The sequence below is a fragment of the Aphis gossypii genome, chromosome 1, assembly GCF_020184175.1.
Source record: "Aphis gossypii isolate Hap1 chromosome 1, ASM2018417v2, whole genome shotgun sequence".
In the NCBI taxonomy this organism is placed as follows: Eukaryota; Metazoa; Arthropoda; class Insecta; order Hemiptera; family Aphididae; genus Aphis; species Aphis gossypii.
The window spans coordinates 19,218,753-19,236,622 of record NC_065530.1 but is presented as its reverse complement, the minus strand read 5'-3'; the positions used below and the strand labels follow the sequence as shown (position 1 = coordinate 19,236,622).

Below are 17,870 nucleotides of genomic sequence, written 5' to 3'. Positions count from 1 at the left end.
TCGACGATTTCGTTACTCGTGTCGATAAGAAAATAAATATATAATAATATTCAATATTTATTTATTGCGTTTATTCCATAATTTAATTCATTTTTAATTATAGCTTTTTTTTTGATAACGTTTGTATTTTATTATTTTCCCCGCTACTTCCGGAAATAAAATAATATTATTATTATTATTATTATCGTACGATGTTTAGTTTCGAACTCGATGCAGATAATAACCATTAACCACATTTTATATTTATGTATGATGCGCATATTATATTATGACTTAATATTCCTATGCTTACAAGGAGTGTAGGTAAATACACAATAGTATAACAAAATACAAATTTAATTTAATTCACTGAACAATAAATTTTACGCTTAGTGATAATGATAAAGATACGATACCTCCACATAATCTATTATAGTAGTTTATAACTACTAAAGTAGTTATGAAAATAAATCGTAAGAGTTAGGCATACGATATCACGTGATTTAAATCGATGTTGCGTCATTTTTATTAATATTTTACCATAGTCAGCTGTTAAAGGAAAAAAATTACATCATCTCTGAGTATAGGGTCATTGTGCTGAGGGTTGAAAGAATGCCGGTGAAGGGTTTGTTTTGAATTCCCTGCCGTCGTCATCATTATTTTATTCAGTTAGAACACACATAACACACGAATACACAATACTAACTACTAAGCACTATAGATTTGACCGACTCGGATACCGGTACAAGACACTGTCGTTGTATAAAATTATGTGTGCAGACGTACATTATACTACAATACATTATGCGCTTGATGCCAACAAAAAAAGAAAATAGAGAAAAAAAACCAGTTTTTTGCACATGAAGGATACTCGCTAGTTGTTACCTATACAGCAGTTAAAATGTTGTCTCGTATTGTAAGGGCCAACAGATTTCTCATGTACGCGTATAAACCACACTTTACTAATACCTAACCACACCTGCTACTTCAAACACATGGATATATTAATTAATTTCTAATAAATGAAATAAAAATAAAACAATTATTTGAATTCATTAAAATATATTGATTACTTAAAAAATATAACAATACCTAACATAATTCCACTGATGACGTAGACTATACAATTTAGCACGTGACTGAGTGCTGTAATTTATAACAATACACATTAAACGAAAATTAATTTTAAAACGAATAAGTTATTAAATTTAATAAGCTTAGAGAATTTATATTTATTTTTTAATTCACATAGTTAAAGCGTTAAATGGTTAACGAGTATCTGAAATAATATACCCAATATCTATAATAGTAATATATTAATATTTAGATTGTATAACCATTAACCAGTATAATTTATATAAACGATTTAATACAATAATAAAAGATAATTCTTTACTTACATCTTCTATTTTATAAAAGAAAATATTTTTTAATTTGAAATCACAAATAACAAGATGTTAAACTATACTTTAGTTTAAATAATGTATTATAATAATGTAATAGTTAAAATTTCTGACAGACCAACGGCTACAATTATCGAGGTTTTATTTCTTTAGTAAAAAAAAAAAGTTAAAGTTACGATAATATTCAAATGTTACTAACGAAAATACAATACATGATGTTATAATATTTAATATATAGACATCCTAATTCATATTAAATGTATAAAAGCCAAAAGGTAAGGAAACATCGTCGGTAAAAAACACGATTTTTATACATTCGCCATAACACGCGACACGCCATAGGTATGTATGGCAGGTGTAAAACTAAAAAGGCTGATGAATGGAAACAATCATATGAACGTAGGCAGATATATATATATTTTTTTTTTGAAATATTAATGTAAAGAATTTTGCGTCGTCGACGGGTCGATTATATTGTTAATACACAAATATCATTCAATACCAAAAATGTATTTAAATTCAACTTGTCACATGAAATAAATTTATTTACCTACATTTTGTTTACACACATAATAACTGCATGTAAGAAGTAAATACTACCATTAATATGCGATAATATATAAAAAAAGAGTTGACTTCGAGGTGATTTTTTTTTAAAAAAACCGAAAATCAAATAAGCATAGGTACCTAATACAATTATTACGTTTTTAATATTTATTATGCTTAATTCAGCTCAAAAATATTTATTGGCCGACAATAGTACCTACATTTAGTTGTTTAAATTAAAATTAATCGAACGACGTATTCACAATCGTAGTTTTCCCACCATATTAATAAAATAAATTGAAATCAGCATTATACATTATATTAAAATATAGTATAGGAAACCGAGTATTGACGCGTTAAAGGGGATCCACGTGGACGTTTTACACACACAGACACCCTTCTATTCGCCGAGGCATTCAGATTTCTATGGTACAGACAGCAGTAGAAACATTTTACCGCGGTTTAGCGGTTTTATAACGTTAATAAAAAATAAATAAATAAATCTTTACCTGAACGCAGTTTTTTCGTTACTTTGCAGTTTTCTTTTTCAATTCAGATAAAATAAAATTTTTTGCTATTTAGTAGAATTATTTGTACTTAATACGCAATTTTATCACAAATAGGTATGAAAGTAACGTACAATATTACAAACGACGTATTTTAATTTAAAGAGTGAAAAAATGTAACGAAAAAAAATTAATAATACTCACTGACTGAAATTAATCGAACAGTAATGTTGGTTATACGTTTACTATAATAGACTATAATAAAATATATCAAGACGACAATCGATTTAGAAAAATAAAAATAACATAATATTGTGTGCGAACGCGATCGTAGGCCGACCGTGACGACACGCCGGCACACGTTCGAATGTGAAATGATTCACATGCGCGCACGATAATAAAACATAACCAACGCTGGAAATAGAAACCGTAGTGGCGGCCGGCTGTTTCCCGCACTTTGGACCCCTGGTTTTGTGTATACGTATATAGTAATTGTATTGTGTATGGTGCGCGCGCAATGGTGCTGCTCCCTGCGGTGTTTTGACGGTTCGCAAAATGAAAATTTTACCACCGTCGTTGCGAAAACCCTCTCATCGATTTTCCAGGGAAATCGCCGGCCACGTGTTCACTAAGCCTTCACACGTGTGCGCTGTGTACGTTTTCACGAGTGCTGAATGAGGCATGGACCATTTGCCTCCATCGTAATTTTTTTTTCTCAAGTACATATTTTCGAATAAAAAGGTATATTATATTGAGTTCAACCACTATACACATCATGATATAAACTGATCTAAACTCGGGACGAGATGTATCACCACAAAAGAATTACATAATATTATAAATCGTTATTATTTATTAGATTAGTTATGTTATATAGTTTTATTTAAGTTATACTAAATTCACATAAATGTAAAAGCTTTAAAAACATTATAGATAGGTAAGTATTAAGTTTATCATTTCAAAATAATAGATACTTGTTTGTTATCAATATTATAAGCTCTCCCCACCAAATAAACCATATACCGTATACCATATATTTTACCATATAACAATATATCACCCCAAATTCCCGCCATTAGGTGACCGTCATTTATTATCGTTGTAGTCGATAATTGTACAATAAATATATATAAGGTATTTACATGACTTACAAATAAAAGTAAATATTATTATTATATTTTTGTTTATACAATAAACAGTAAGTACCTTACATAGCTCATAATTAGTATTTCATAATTAAACGTAAATAACCTCAATTTTAAGTATAACTTAAAAATTAATTTTTAATAATTTTTGGAATTTAATTTTTATTTTAAAATTAGTTCGTGACGTTTGTAAGATAGGTAAGACACACTTGAAATTATTCATACGAGTACTATATAGCGACAAGCCGACAAAATACTAACATGATTACAATAATATTACTGTAGTATAATAAAATACAATTTATAATATCATAAGAAGTATTTACCTTTTTTCCATAAATAGAATATTACATGTTAATCACCAACACGTAAGATATCGAGATACCTACCTACAGAAAAAAATTTACCATAATTATCAAATATTTAGATAAAAGACTGTTGGTGGCGTGGTGGAAATTTTAATGCGACTCGGTTGCAACATGTTAACAAACATGTAGGACGTAGGTACCCAATGGTCAATACATCGTGTTTATAGTGAACACATTTTTATTTAAGCTAAAATCCGTCATAATATTATGGCACATTATACACGACTGTTTTACTAAGGTTTTACTTGAATATTATAAGCTTGAATATGCACATTATACGCACTTCATTTGTAAATAGTATATATATCATTATTATATTTATTAGGATAATTTCTTAAAACTAAATACCATTAATTCTAACCTCTTAATTCATCACTACCAGACATATTGGTACCAAATTATTAAAAGTGAAAATAAATAATAATAATGAAATCAAAAATGTATTTATTAAAAGAAACACAGGATATGGAACTTAAAATTAATAAAAGATATTCTAAACGATTTTAATAAGAAAAAATACATAAGAGGCTATTGTATCCATATGTGTTGTCTCCGTCTTATACACGTATGACATAGTAAATGTTCGTTGACTAGTTTCAATATTGTTCTGTTATAGTTTTGATATTAGAGTAAATTTACCCATTATAAAATTTAAAGATAAGATTATTATCTAGGGCCGTACTAAGGTTTTAATTAATATTTTTAAGTATATTATGAATTTATAATCATTTTAAAATGTACAGTTTCAAAACTAGTCAACAAACATTTACTACCTATATGTCGTATATTTATACTAAGTCGAATATGTACAAGTGAGTAAGACAAAGACAACACATGCAGGTACGACGTCATCTTAATGAATATGCTAAAAAATCTAGAAAACTAAGATTATAAAACATATTTTATTATTATTTTTATAAATGTTATACTTTTAGTATTTTAATGTATTATTTGATTTATGTGACAGAATATGATTATATAATAATTAAACTATACCTATTGCTAATAAAAAATAAATATCTTTTACATTATCATCCTGATTAGTATAAAATATTTTTTGGAGCTTTAGCCTTTTTCCTACATTACACCTTTAAATTTAAGGATTTAACTGCTTAACACACCGTTTGATGTTTAGACAAGTATAGATATAATCCTCGGAAAATGACACACGGACCAAACTTCAGAGGTAATGAAGTTTGTTTACCAAATGTAATATGTAGGTAATAGGTATTATGGTCGCATTAGCTAAATGTACCGTGATCGCGTTATTTATATTAACCACAGGTTTAGAATGTCAAGAACGCTTGTTATTTCAAAGTCAAAGCTATGGTATCAAAAAAAATCATATAGATATTAGATATAGGATTCACTGATTTGGTTTTTATACCTTGCAACTGAATAGTAGATAGGTACTCTATAGTCTATGCCTCTATGGTATAGTCTATTCACTCTAGTCTAAATAATTACATTTAATCTTCTCCCTGTAGGATAAATTATAATTTACGAGCACAAATATACCACATTATATTGTCGATATTTGATGATTCGAACGTATAAAAAAAAGTAGGTACGTGAAGTTCGTGTGAACACGCAGTATATGCGCGTTGATAATTGATATGATACCTATATTCTTTGTTTCAATGAAATCCAATTAACTATAGTAAAGAAACAAAAGAGACGCACTATAAAAATAAATTGTATTTTATAGGCACATTCTAATAATAATTATGGGTGAATGGATAATAAAATAAATCCTATTAAAGTAGTATAGAAAAAATGAATTTAGTGAATACCTATCAGATTTGGCTATAGTTTTCACCACTTCAAGTTGTAAAATAGAACTACAGATTATTTATTTTAAACTTACAAAATTAAGTCATATAGATAACTATTATTATTAAAAGTATGCTTAAATAAATTGAGTATCAATTTCATCATCTAGAAAATGTACATTTAGGAAATTATTAAATCACTATAAAATTACAGTTTAACAACTAGGTACTTATAAATCTGGTCATATTTGTAAGAGGCTTAAATTAATTTATATTTAGATAATGTAGCTTATGCTTACAAATTGATTTAAATTGGCCTCATTTTACCATTAGTCAAATGGTATAAAGGGTCTCTCATCAAATATGATATCATTGACTTTAATCAAAATATTTTATTCAATCTTAGGATCTATTATAAAATAGATACCTATTTTTGCTATTTATAAAATTAAATAAATTTCATTTAAGTATTTTAAATTGTTAATTATTTGATACACAATGAATATTTATTAATTATTAATACCTAATAAGTTATTTCGATACAACTATTGCATTTATATATATAATTATGCAAGCATATGTATAGCATATGTATACATATCCTACCGTAAAAAATTTAAATAACTCAGTAATTACTTCAATCAATCAAAATTTAAACTACATGTCTTTAGTTAAAACAATAAATTTTATAGTAAGACGATTCATTTTAATTTCTAAAATAACGAAGTTAAATACAAACTAGAGAGCTTAAATTTCTCATGTTTTTCACTGTAGTAAGACGGAGATATCAAAAGCGGGTGTGGCGTCCTCTTAATATTGTTATCCAAATATTTGACAAAATTGTTATTTGATAACTTATTATCGAACTTCCGTTTATATTTAAATATTAGGTATTGTCGTATTTTTGATTATTAGATAATAAAAACATTGATACAATTTATTAAATTTAATATTTATATAAATATATATTATTAAAATACTTGCAAATTACAATTTATATAAGTAGATTATATTAAATATACATCAACATTAAGTCAAACATAATAATAATATAATACCTATACAATGCAATATGGAAGGTTATTACTTTTTAGTTATTAATTTATTGTACAATACTTTTCGTTTTCAAATTTGTGAATATTATGATTGCTTACGTCAACATCTTAGTAGAAGTAACATTGATTAATGATTATACATTATAAATTGTATGTTTAATCAATGGTAGTAATTATATAAATACAAAAAAAATTAATTATATACCTAATAGAATGCTCAAATAATATATGACATAATATATGGTGTACATACTTAAAATTACGTATATAATAATGGATAATATATATTATATAGGTATAATACAATATAAATACAAGTCCGTGTAATCGTTTGCAGCGTTTCAAGCTATTCGTAATTTCCACGACGCACTTTATTCTATATTAAATTTAAAATTATAATACAAACGCAGCAAACGCACCTAAAACCATATATACACCAATGGCAGTCGCAGCAGTCTGTCGCCAACCACCTGCTGTGTGCAATTCGATCCGCACATGGTTAATACCGCATTACCGCGTGTACCTATATTAAATCGGTATTCCACAATGACGTTGGATTTGACATGTGACGATGACCAACACATCGCAACTTGGATATAATATAGTTTTGTATAATACTATATCAATACTATACGTGTAAGGGTCATATTTCTTATGTGTCTTGTGCATAATATACTTATGTAGGTTGTATATTATACCTACACCATATTATTATGAGAGCTATCAATCCTGTTTTATAAGTTATAAGTATATAAATAGTATGATACATCAATAATCTTTATAGAAAAATTATTAGTTTTATTATTATTATTATTATTTTATATTACGCACTCCAAGAGACGAGAGTTTATTACCGGTATTACTGTTCATTACCATACAAAGCCCCCTTCTATATTGCACTGTCTGATCTAAAAGTTGCACTGCGCTTGCATTAATAATAGACTAAACTAGAATACGTGGGAACGATGTGAGATTAAAAATAAAATGCATAAAAAGAACCAGCTCGTGAAGTACTACGCCGTTTGTTGACGAGGCGATTTATTTTTTAATTTATAAATTGGGAAATAATACTCTATTACTTGTGGTGACGCAATTATACATTATAGTACATTGTATATTAATATTCGTATTGTCGCACGTGTATATTTTTTTCGTTCGAAATATTTTCCTCTGCGAAGCGCTTGAAATGCGCAATACTATAATTCAAAGGTTTGAATATACCTCCAAAAATAATTGGATTAGCTTACTGAATCAATGTTGAAACAATGACATGAAAATATATTTTAAAATGAACCATTATTTATTTATTGGGCACCAACGTATATTGTATAAAATAATATAGGTACACGTATTACACATTCTAATATCATGATATATTATTTTATTTATAACTTTAAAAAATATAGTAAAATGTTAAACTATGCAGGGATCGTATATTGGAATGTTTCTACATTTTTCTGGTGGCGTTGAGTAGATTTTATCAAATGATAAGAATATAAAATTGTTAATTTTATAAAAAAAAAATTCGTGTATAGTCAATGAGTAGGTACAAAATGAATTAATTTGATAATGGAATAATCAAGAGTTTTAGTTTAAATAATAATGAATAATTTTATTTGTTAAACTTGTTAGTACTACTTTAGTCAGTTGCTATGTATTTACGTCAATACCTAAAAACTAAGAACTTAAATACTTAGAGGATGGTTGACACTTGACACACGCATACGTATACAAGAGGCAAGACATTACGCATATTATATACCTACCTATTTGACGAAAATGTTAGGATATTGTATACAGATACTCGCACCACAAAAACACGAAAACACAAAAAAAAATTTTAAGTGGATATTGTATGCATATGCAAATTATACATATACATTAACACATTGGTACATAGTACGTTTAATAATATAATACATTAGTAATAGTATAAGTATAATACATAATATTTTATGAACAAGGAAAAAACAGTACCTACTGTAAGCCTATTATACTATTACATAGTGCACGCTTACAATATAATATAGCATTAATTATTATTATGATATACAAACATCGTAATTTGTTAACTATAGCTATTGGAAGAATAATATATTTAAAATATTTATTACACTTGAATGGTATTTATTGGAATCCTTCATCGTTAATCGAATGTTTAACGAGGAAATGTAAGTACGCTGTCAATGGCATTTTTAAATCTATTTGCCCGCATGTTCATTTCATCAAGAGTTCAAAATTCAAATGTTAACATACATTATACAATATAATATAAAATAATAATAATTGTTATGCAATGGTATTGCATTATGTATAATATATTATTACGAACGTTGATAATATATTTATATATTTACAATATTGTTTTTATTTTCTCCGCAACGACTGTCGCTTGGTGTTGGTTGTAAATACTCGAATAGTTTGGTCTATAATGTAAGCAATAATGACGCTATGAGAGTAACTATAGAATAGGCGCAACCGAGTTATACATTTTACTGATTTATTGAACTTGGGTACTCGATTGTTAAGAGTTATGACTAAAGGGTAGCGCCCTATCAAGTGTATTTGTATTAGGTACATTGCAAAATAGGTAAGTGTGTAAATACAATAAAATAATCTAATAAATACTTGGATCACGTCATATACATAATAAGACATCTGACACAGGTAGGTAATTAATATAAAGCATGCAAACACACTTAATCAAATCAAACTAAATATACATTTTTCGATACATTTATTACCTCAAAGGTGTAGAGAACGTTTTAGAAGGAACTAGAGAAAGGAAACAAGAAATATACTAAATAACTAAATTATTAAATATTAAATAATCACAACAATTTATAAGACCAATTAAGAGTTTAAGACGTACAATCCCGTATAATACCGTAAAAAAAATGACTGTATAATAAAAATCTTATGTAAAAATGAAAAATAATTAAATCTAAAGGGCATAAAAAAACTAGAATAAATTGATTTCATATACATTATACATATTATAAGGTAATCGGTTATTAATTTGACTACACCCGATATTGTTTCAAAAAATTCTAACTTTTAAAAAATATTTTTAGATATTTTTACAAGTATATTATTTCAAAACCACATTTGTAAAAAAATTTATTATTTTCAATTTTTATCTTTTATTTTTTTGTTTTTCAGAAAGACAACACACATTTTAAATTTTATAAACTTAAACAGAATATTTTTTGGAGTAATAATTTCGAATAAGTAGTTATTTAGTTATAAGTATTAAAGTTTAGATGAACAGAGTACTAAGTAGTGTACTATAATTTTGCGGAATACTTATATGTAATATTACTCCGCTCATCTAAACTAAATTTATAACTAATTAACTATTAATTCAAAATCCAGTTCATATACATTGAAATAGGTAGGTACTTCGAACAATATTCTATTTCCGAATATGAAATTAAAAATGTATATTGTCATTATTGTCATTCAAAAAAATAGTAGATAAAACTTATAGATAAAATATTATAAAAATGAAGTTTAAAATAAAAATTGTTTTAAAACTAAATCAAACAATGTAAAAAAAATATTTTCAAAAGAATTAGAAGTTTTTGAAACAATATTTAGTGTTGACACTTAAATGAAACACTGTATACAGGGGCGTACGCACGAATAAAATTCGGGTGGGGTTTTGAAAAAATTAGAATTTTTTAAAGGTTCATAAGTGAGAATAACTATACGTTTGAAATTAATCATCCATTCATTTTGGAGGGGATTGAACCCTCAAAATCCCCCCTGCGTCCACCACTAACTGCAATGTATAGTATAGTACATATCTAAGTAATTTTAATATTATAGTATAGATTAAAAATATCAAAGAAACAAAATTATTTATTCTAAATAGGGATAACACTCTAAATATAAATTATAACAAGTCCCCTGTGCACCCCACTAGTAGCGCCAATGAGAACAATTGTTAATTTGAAAGTATATAGTGAATGAAATATGGAATTTTAACGATAGAAAAAAATCTATTAAATTAAAATTTTAAAAAACATCATTCGTAAAATCAATCTTGCCTAAATCAATAAATTATACAAATACTTTATCGTGGGTTATTCGATGTGAAAAATCACCGCAGCTATCATTATTTACATTTCGCCAAAAATTTATTCTGCGTTGGTGAATGCGTTGTTCGTTTTTCAAGTTATACACGCCCAAATTATGTTGTGGGTCAATATTTTATTTATTTTTTGGCCACATCCGTGATTTCTATAATATACCAAATAATATGTATTTAAACACTTGATGATGGCCCACGCTGTGTTCCACTGGTGCGCATCGTGTAATGGACGAAGTAACAATAGATACATATATAATTTTTTTTGTTAAATTCGACCTTCCTGCATTTATGATTACACCTGAAACATCAACATGTAATTAGTTGTACCATCCTAGACACATTTAATCGTATAATGTATATAGCTACGTCCGGATTAGGTATAGCATACGTTATGTCCATAATATTAGAGACTAAAATCGAAATGCTACCATCAAATAAATAAGAAATGATTATAATATAATCAAAATGGTTGGTGAAGAAAGAAGGAACGGCCTTACATTAGCATAAGCTATTTGTAATATGATTAGGTTTAAAAAATATATCATATAAATATTACATTATATAGTATGTTAGATATTTAATAAATTTAAAAAATACGATTTGTTTTTTACTAGAAAATCAAAATTACAAAAAAAGCACTCCAATATGTCACTTTAAAGTACATCATAATTCATATTATATTTGTTCCAAAAAAAGAAAAAAAATGTTTGAATAGTTTATTTAAAAATATTCAAAATCTCCACAATATCATTATATTCTTTTCCGAAAGACTAATTTGTTTTAACTGTCGCTAAAAACTTGAAAAGTAAATATTTCAAGTAGATAACGTTAAGCAATAAATTTGTATATATGTATAATTATATAAAAATTCATCAATGTTTCTAACTAGGTACAAGAGTACACGATCATTAACCTGCTATGATAATTTAGTATGCCAAACACGTGTCAAGTAACTTTACAGAATTTCTATAAGACTATATAAATAGCATCTATAATGTGTACCTACCTACTTCATAAAACTTATTATCATAAAATATATTTAAATAATCATCATTGTTAGCAACGAAAAAATACAGAATTTATTATAGCATAAGTATAATAGCAATAATAATATAATTGTAGCATAGTACTTTTTAAGTATAGATAGGTATGTGTTATTAATTATTCAAAATAAATACTGCTTTAATATAACAATGATCAATGATCATATAGAGTATAGACTGTATTATAATAAAGTTTAAAACAAATTGCTCATTTTTATTATTAAATGTTATAGGTAATTACTATCTAGCTTACATATAAAAAGGGTAGATACTGGATACATACATATTTTAGTAAAATACTAAATAAAATGTTTAAATTGGTAAATCAATACGAGTTATAACTATAATAATATTACATAACTACATACAAATTATTCAATCAAAGGTCAGATTTAATCAAATGTTTTATTTTTAATTTTAAATTAAAATATAATTATGTTTTAATAAATTGATCATCGCTGAGTAATATATATGAGTAATATAATATACATAACATAATTATATATCCAGTAATTAATTTATAATGATAATATTTTCTACACATTATTATCCACTAATTTGGTATGTATAAATACTTCATTTAATTTTAGTTATTATTTAAAATGTAAGTGTTAAATTTTTTCAAATTCTATCTGCGACTATTGTTATAGATTTTTTAGTTTGGTTAAGAAATGCTTAAAAGTTTCAATCGTCTTAGCGTGATCTATTGACTAACATTAGTTATATATTATGGTATTTACCTATTATATAAGTTACACGCATTTAATAATAAAATATGTAACAATTTTATTCAACAAATTTAAAGCATAATGTTCTATAGAATCGAATGTTTTTCAATAATTGACTTTTCTATGAATAGGATTTTAAAAATAAAAATTGTAATTTTCTGATTGGAAAAGTTTTACAATGTGTGTTAATTTTTAGTTTATAGTAAAAGTAGTACTTAAATCTTCAACTGTATTGGTAGTTTCTGACAGAAATTTCGATTTATAGTGTTGTGAGTTGGTACTTTTTGGTCAGAAAAAAAAGAATTTTACACTTGATACTTTCTTGAAAATTGAAAAAAACTAAAAGGAAATTAAAAAAACATGAGGATAATATGTCAAAAAACACAAATCTTTGATATATTTAAACGATTTTGTTATTTTGTTGAAATTCAAAAACAAATAATCGCAGAGACTTGAGATTTTCACCAAATATAATAAACTACTAACTAGTATATTATAAACAAAAATATAATGTTTAAAGTTTTTTTAATTCTGATCCTTACAATTCTTTTATTAATCATAATATCTATAAGGCTATACCTATTTAATAAATTATTTAAATCTAATCCAATAATTAGATTAGATTCTTAGCAATGAATAATCTAGCTATTGACTTTTCAATATTTTAGTATATATTATAATTATATACATGATTTAATGTAGAAAAATGCTTTGATCTAAATAATACTTTTAAAAGGTTTAAAATAAATTTCTCAGTTATTTTCAAAATAATCAGGAAAAACAAAACACGAATTAAGGATTAAAATGAGAATTTATATACAAAATCGATTATATTTTTTTTTTCATAATATAAAGTTAAATAAATTTCCGTATAGGCTTGACACTTTTATGAAATATTTATATTAGAATTAATTAGACATTACATAATTTAAAAAATAATTTGTGGTATTTATAAATATTTGAAATAATTTTTACAATTTAAATGTAATACAATTTACATTTTTTTAAAAGCCTAAAGATCGAATACCAGATTTCTCATAAATATTTCTTACCAATTACCACAATTTTTTTTTTTTAAGAATTTAAAGTTCAAATTTTAAAAACATTACCTGTCATTACGAAAATCTGCAAATTATTTTATAGTTAAAAATGTATTAGCTTTAACATTTTAAATATATAATACTTGGAAATATGATCTCTCTGCATAAGTTAATTAATTATAAGTTTAAAAATAATAGAGTATATTAAGTCACAAAATCGAGACAACACTCAGAAAATGAACATTATTATTGTATAAAGCTGTAGTTGTAACTCGTAATTCATAATTCTTTTTCAATAATTATTATTATTCGTAATAATTTATAACGATACAAGGATAATTTATATTATATATTTTATTTTATAATGTGATTAACCATTTTAACTCGAATAAAGTACTTGATAAGGCTTTAAAGTATTAAAATATCTTTGAAATATCAACAAAGATTCATATTAATGGTACAATATTAAAATCTACAATCAACTATTATTAATCTCCAACTGTCAAAATATATTGTATCAATAAAGAGAATTAGACACCTATTATAGGTACAACAGTTACTAGTACTTACCTATATATTGATAATACTAACGACAAATGGTAAAATCTCCAACTTCTAAAAACTAAGTAATTTTTTAATATTTAATTAACGACATCACAGGGTTAAAAATGGGATATTCCACCAATAAACTTTCCTCTCCGCCTCACAGTGGTTTTTAGTAGTACTGGATGATTTCCCTCAGGACTAATATATTTCTTTCTGAATCAATAAAAATTTTTTTCATACAATAATTGGTTGAAAAATAGGTTCTTTGGTTTTATCTGAAACATTCAAACATACAATTATCGTGTCAGCATCTACCGACTATCATCATTCACAATTATTATGGATTTATTACCCAATTGAAAGGGTAAAGATTGATAAACCAAACACAAATTATCGAAGCCTAACATATATTGCTTTTTGGTCTCTTAGTATAGGTACCTATAGTTCGCAATATTCAATATACCTACTGGCTACTCGTAGTGCTCGGTGCACATAACTGTTCGTTTATTTGTATTTTGCGATGAAAATAATAAGAGATGGTAAAAAAATCGTATTTAAAAATTTCTTACCTATAATATTATGCTAAACAAAAACACATTAAAGTAGGGATGGGTACGTTAATATAGTGTTATTATTATTACGTATTATTGAATTATATTTATTTTTATAATACCTAATTTAAAATTTTTAATACTTACCAAATTATTTAATAAGAATCTCGTAAACAATACATTTATAAATGTTCGTTGTATAATATTATAGTTTAATATTTTTACTTTTAATCTTTGTCCCGGGGTGGAAATTATGGCTTTATAGGGAGGGGACGTTCAATGAATCGAAGAGAAAATCACAGGGGAGACGTTCTAGATTCAAAAATAGTTCCTTCCTATTTCGTACAGGTCTCATAAAATATATGTGCGTATGTACAGTGTACACGCATATATAGGATACAACATGTATAGCCGGATACGCACCACGGCGGCGGCGGCCTAGTTACGAACGTGAAACGTGACGTAACCGACCGTTGGCATTGCATCATCTCATTCATAAAAGTATCGATCTACAAAAACGTATGATGACATCTTGCCGACGATGACGGCAGATACAAACCAAAAAACGGTTTTTTTATAGAATTTTGTACTTGCAAAGAAAATGCTTTTTCAAAGAATTTACGTTTAATAATAATTAATGATAATCGACTTCCGGTTGGATATATTGACCCGTTACATATACCTACGCATATAGTCAACTAGTTAAGTAATAATAGTGATATAATCATTAGTCTAGACTTTAGACAGATGAAATCGATTATTAGATATAAGCTATGAATAGTATGCAACAAGAATGATGGATTATTATTTATTGTTTGTATTTATTATTATTTAATTATATATTTTTGATATTATTAACCAACAACAATAATATTGATACTAAATGGATCGACTGTAACAATAAATCAATAGAATAAATATTTAGATATTAAATATGTAGATATTTTGGGTAAAAGTTAAATTTTTTTAACGGACGTCGGACAGTAAAATGATGCGATTATCCAATAGAAAGTTAGATTATGTCGATCATGTCAAAGGACAAAAAAATAAAAATAATAATAATTGAATATTTTATTTTAATCTAGCCTCTGTATCGACAAATATCATTATGCAAATTATCTTTAGAAAGTACCTACAAATTATTAAAAGGCGCATTATAATATAGTAGGTATATCTATTTAAATAATATTTATAAGTATTTAGGAATATACAATAATACTATACACCTTAATACAATAATACCTACCTACCTTATCATATAATGTTAATTATTATTAAATTTATAATTTATATTTATACGCCATGGCTGTAACCAGGCACGTATACAAAGAGGGGGGGGGGTTCAACCCCCCGGAAATTAATAGTTATGTAGTTTATTAAGTTTATTTATATCATTATTCATTGATAAATATTGATTAGGTATTGTAAATTTTTTTATGAACCTCCCCCCCCCGAATTTTTTTTTGTGTATGTGCCTGGCTGTAACACAAACTAAATAACAATTATGTGTTTGAATGTGGCATATCATAATGACGCCATCAATGCATTTTTAATCCGTGGAATTATTATTATTTTTTCCAGTATAGGTAATATAGTTTGCAAGCCATTGTTTTTTTTTTTATCTTAACGGTTGCTGGCTGACTTGCTAGTGCCGAGATGAACTGAGTTACAATTTTATTTAAATTTAATTTGAATACGTCCATTAAAAGGTAATTAAGGTATCTGTTATAAATGTTATAATTATTATAATATTGATTATTGAGTAGTTTTTCCTGTAATCATTTTAGCTAAGAATCTTACCCCCCCCCCACCGCCACTACGACCACGACCACTTCATCGATCTTAGTCAATAATAGCATGTTTGTGAAAGGTAAAACTAATGTTTTATTTCGTTATAAAAATAAAGGAAAAAATTAAAAATCTGAATCTACTAAAACCATTTTTATAATTTACTTATTTTCTAAGTTAATAAGTTTAAGTTCATATAGATAATAGATTTAAACTTAAATACAATAAAATTAATAGGTAAGTACCTAATTGAGTTTCAGTGACAGATATTGACATTACTAGCGAGCTATAATGTAGTTTTGTATTATCGTCATTACAACGTAAGTATTAGCGTATTGTATAAGTATTACAATATTAAATTTTTTTTAATTCTTATTTTTTGAACAGAAGACTAGGTAAGTTAAGGTAATGTATAATTTTTCTAGTAATTTCAAGATGTGGAATAAATATAACAATTTTAAAATACGTTACAGTTCCAGAATCTATGGTGAATATATTATTATTGTTATATATAACTTGTAACTGTATCTAAAAAATGATTAATATTAAGAGTACATATTTTTAATTTTTTGCAGATGCATTGTTAAAGTTTGATTCAATTTTTTAGTTAAAAAATATTAGGAAACAAAAAAATAAAATACTAATGGCTTACCATAATAAGTCCGTGTGCTGCTAACCATAAAATACCAACACAAAATAAGCAGTTATTTCCCTCTAGTTTTCAAAAAGCCTAAAAAAAATGTTAATTATAGACAACCTTACAACATAATTGTTAAATACCAATCTACTAAAGAAGACATGTAGGTAAGTAAGATAAAAATTATTTGACTAGCTCGGAGCTCCATATAATTGTAATATGTAAATAATTATATAATATCACCTACGGTTAATTGGTTGGTACATATCTAACATGCTAACTTACTTAGTGTGTTATATAATATATAAAACTAAATATATAATTAGGAAATGTATATAAAAAAATAATATCTATTTATGAAGGTACCTAAATCAAAAATATGTAATATTTATACAAACTAGAAAAATTTATAATCAAATCAATAAAGTATTAAGTATAGGTAACAAATAATTTGAATGCATTTTAACATTTCAACAAATTAAAATATTATTCTAAAAACTTGGTTTTGAATAAAACAAAAAGGAACGTTGCTTCAATAATTTTATAATATTATGTATTATTTTAGACATTATCAAGTAGGTTAGGTTAATTATTATGTTAAATATGTTATTCAACATATGTTTTTGAAGACAATATTATTATAAACACGATTATAATATTATCTGAG

General features: G+C 25.8%; 1 protein-coding gene and 1 long non-coding RNA gene across 4 annotated transcripts in view; both read right to left on the bottom strand.

Moving 5' to 3' along the window:
* LOC114120064 (proton-coupled amino acid transporter-like protein pathetic) overlaps window positions 1-2,815 on the bottom strand; it is a 32,034-nt gene extending 29,219 nt beyond the window's left edge. The window contains exon 1 of one of the 2 annotated variants that reach the window (XM_050210864.1): window positions 2,639-2,815. The gene's annotated coding sequence lies outside the window, so the exon portion shown is untranslated. The other variant, XM_050210863.1, reaches the window with a different exon arrangement.
* Window positions 2,816-9,962: 7,147 nt separating this feature from the next.
* On the bottom strand, window positions 9,963-17,441 carry LOC126555893 (uncharacterized). Of its 2 annotated transcripts, none has more exons than XR_007606996.1 (3): window positions 17,219-17,441; window positions 14,252-14,502; window positions 9,963-11,168 (listed from the first exon to the last, which is right to left on the bottom strand). It is a non-coding gene; the product is annotated as an uncharacterized LOC126555893 (long non-coding RNA). The 2 variants fall into 2 exon arrangements; XR_007606995.1 differs by lacking the exon at window positions 17,219-17,441 and adding an exon at window positions 14,580-14,713.
* Between the last annotated feature and the right edge of the window lie 429 nt (window positions 17,442-17,870).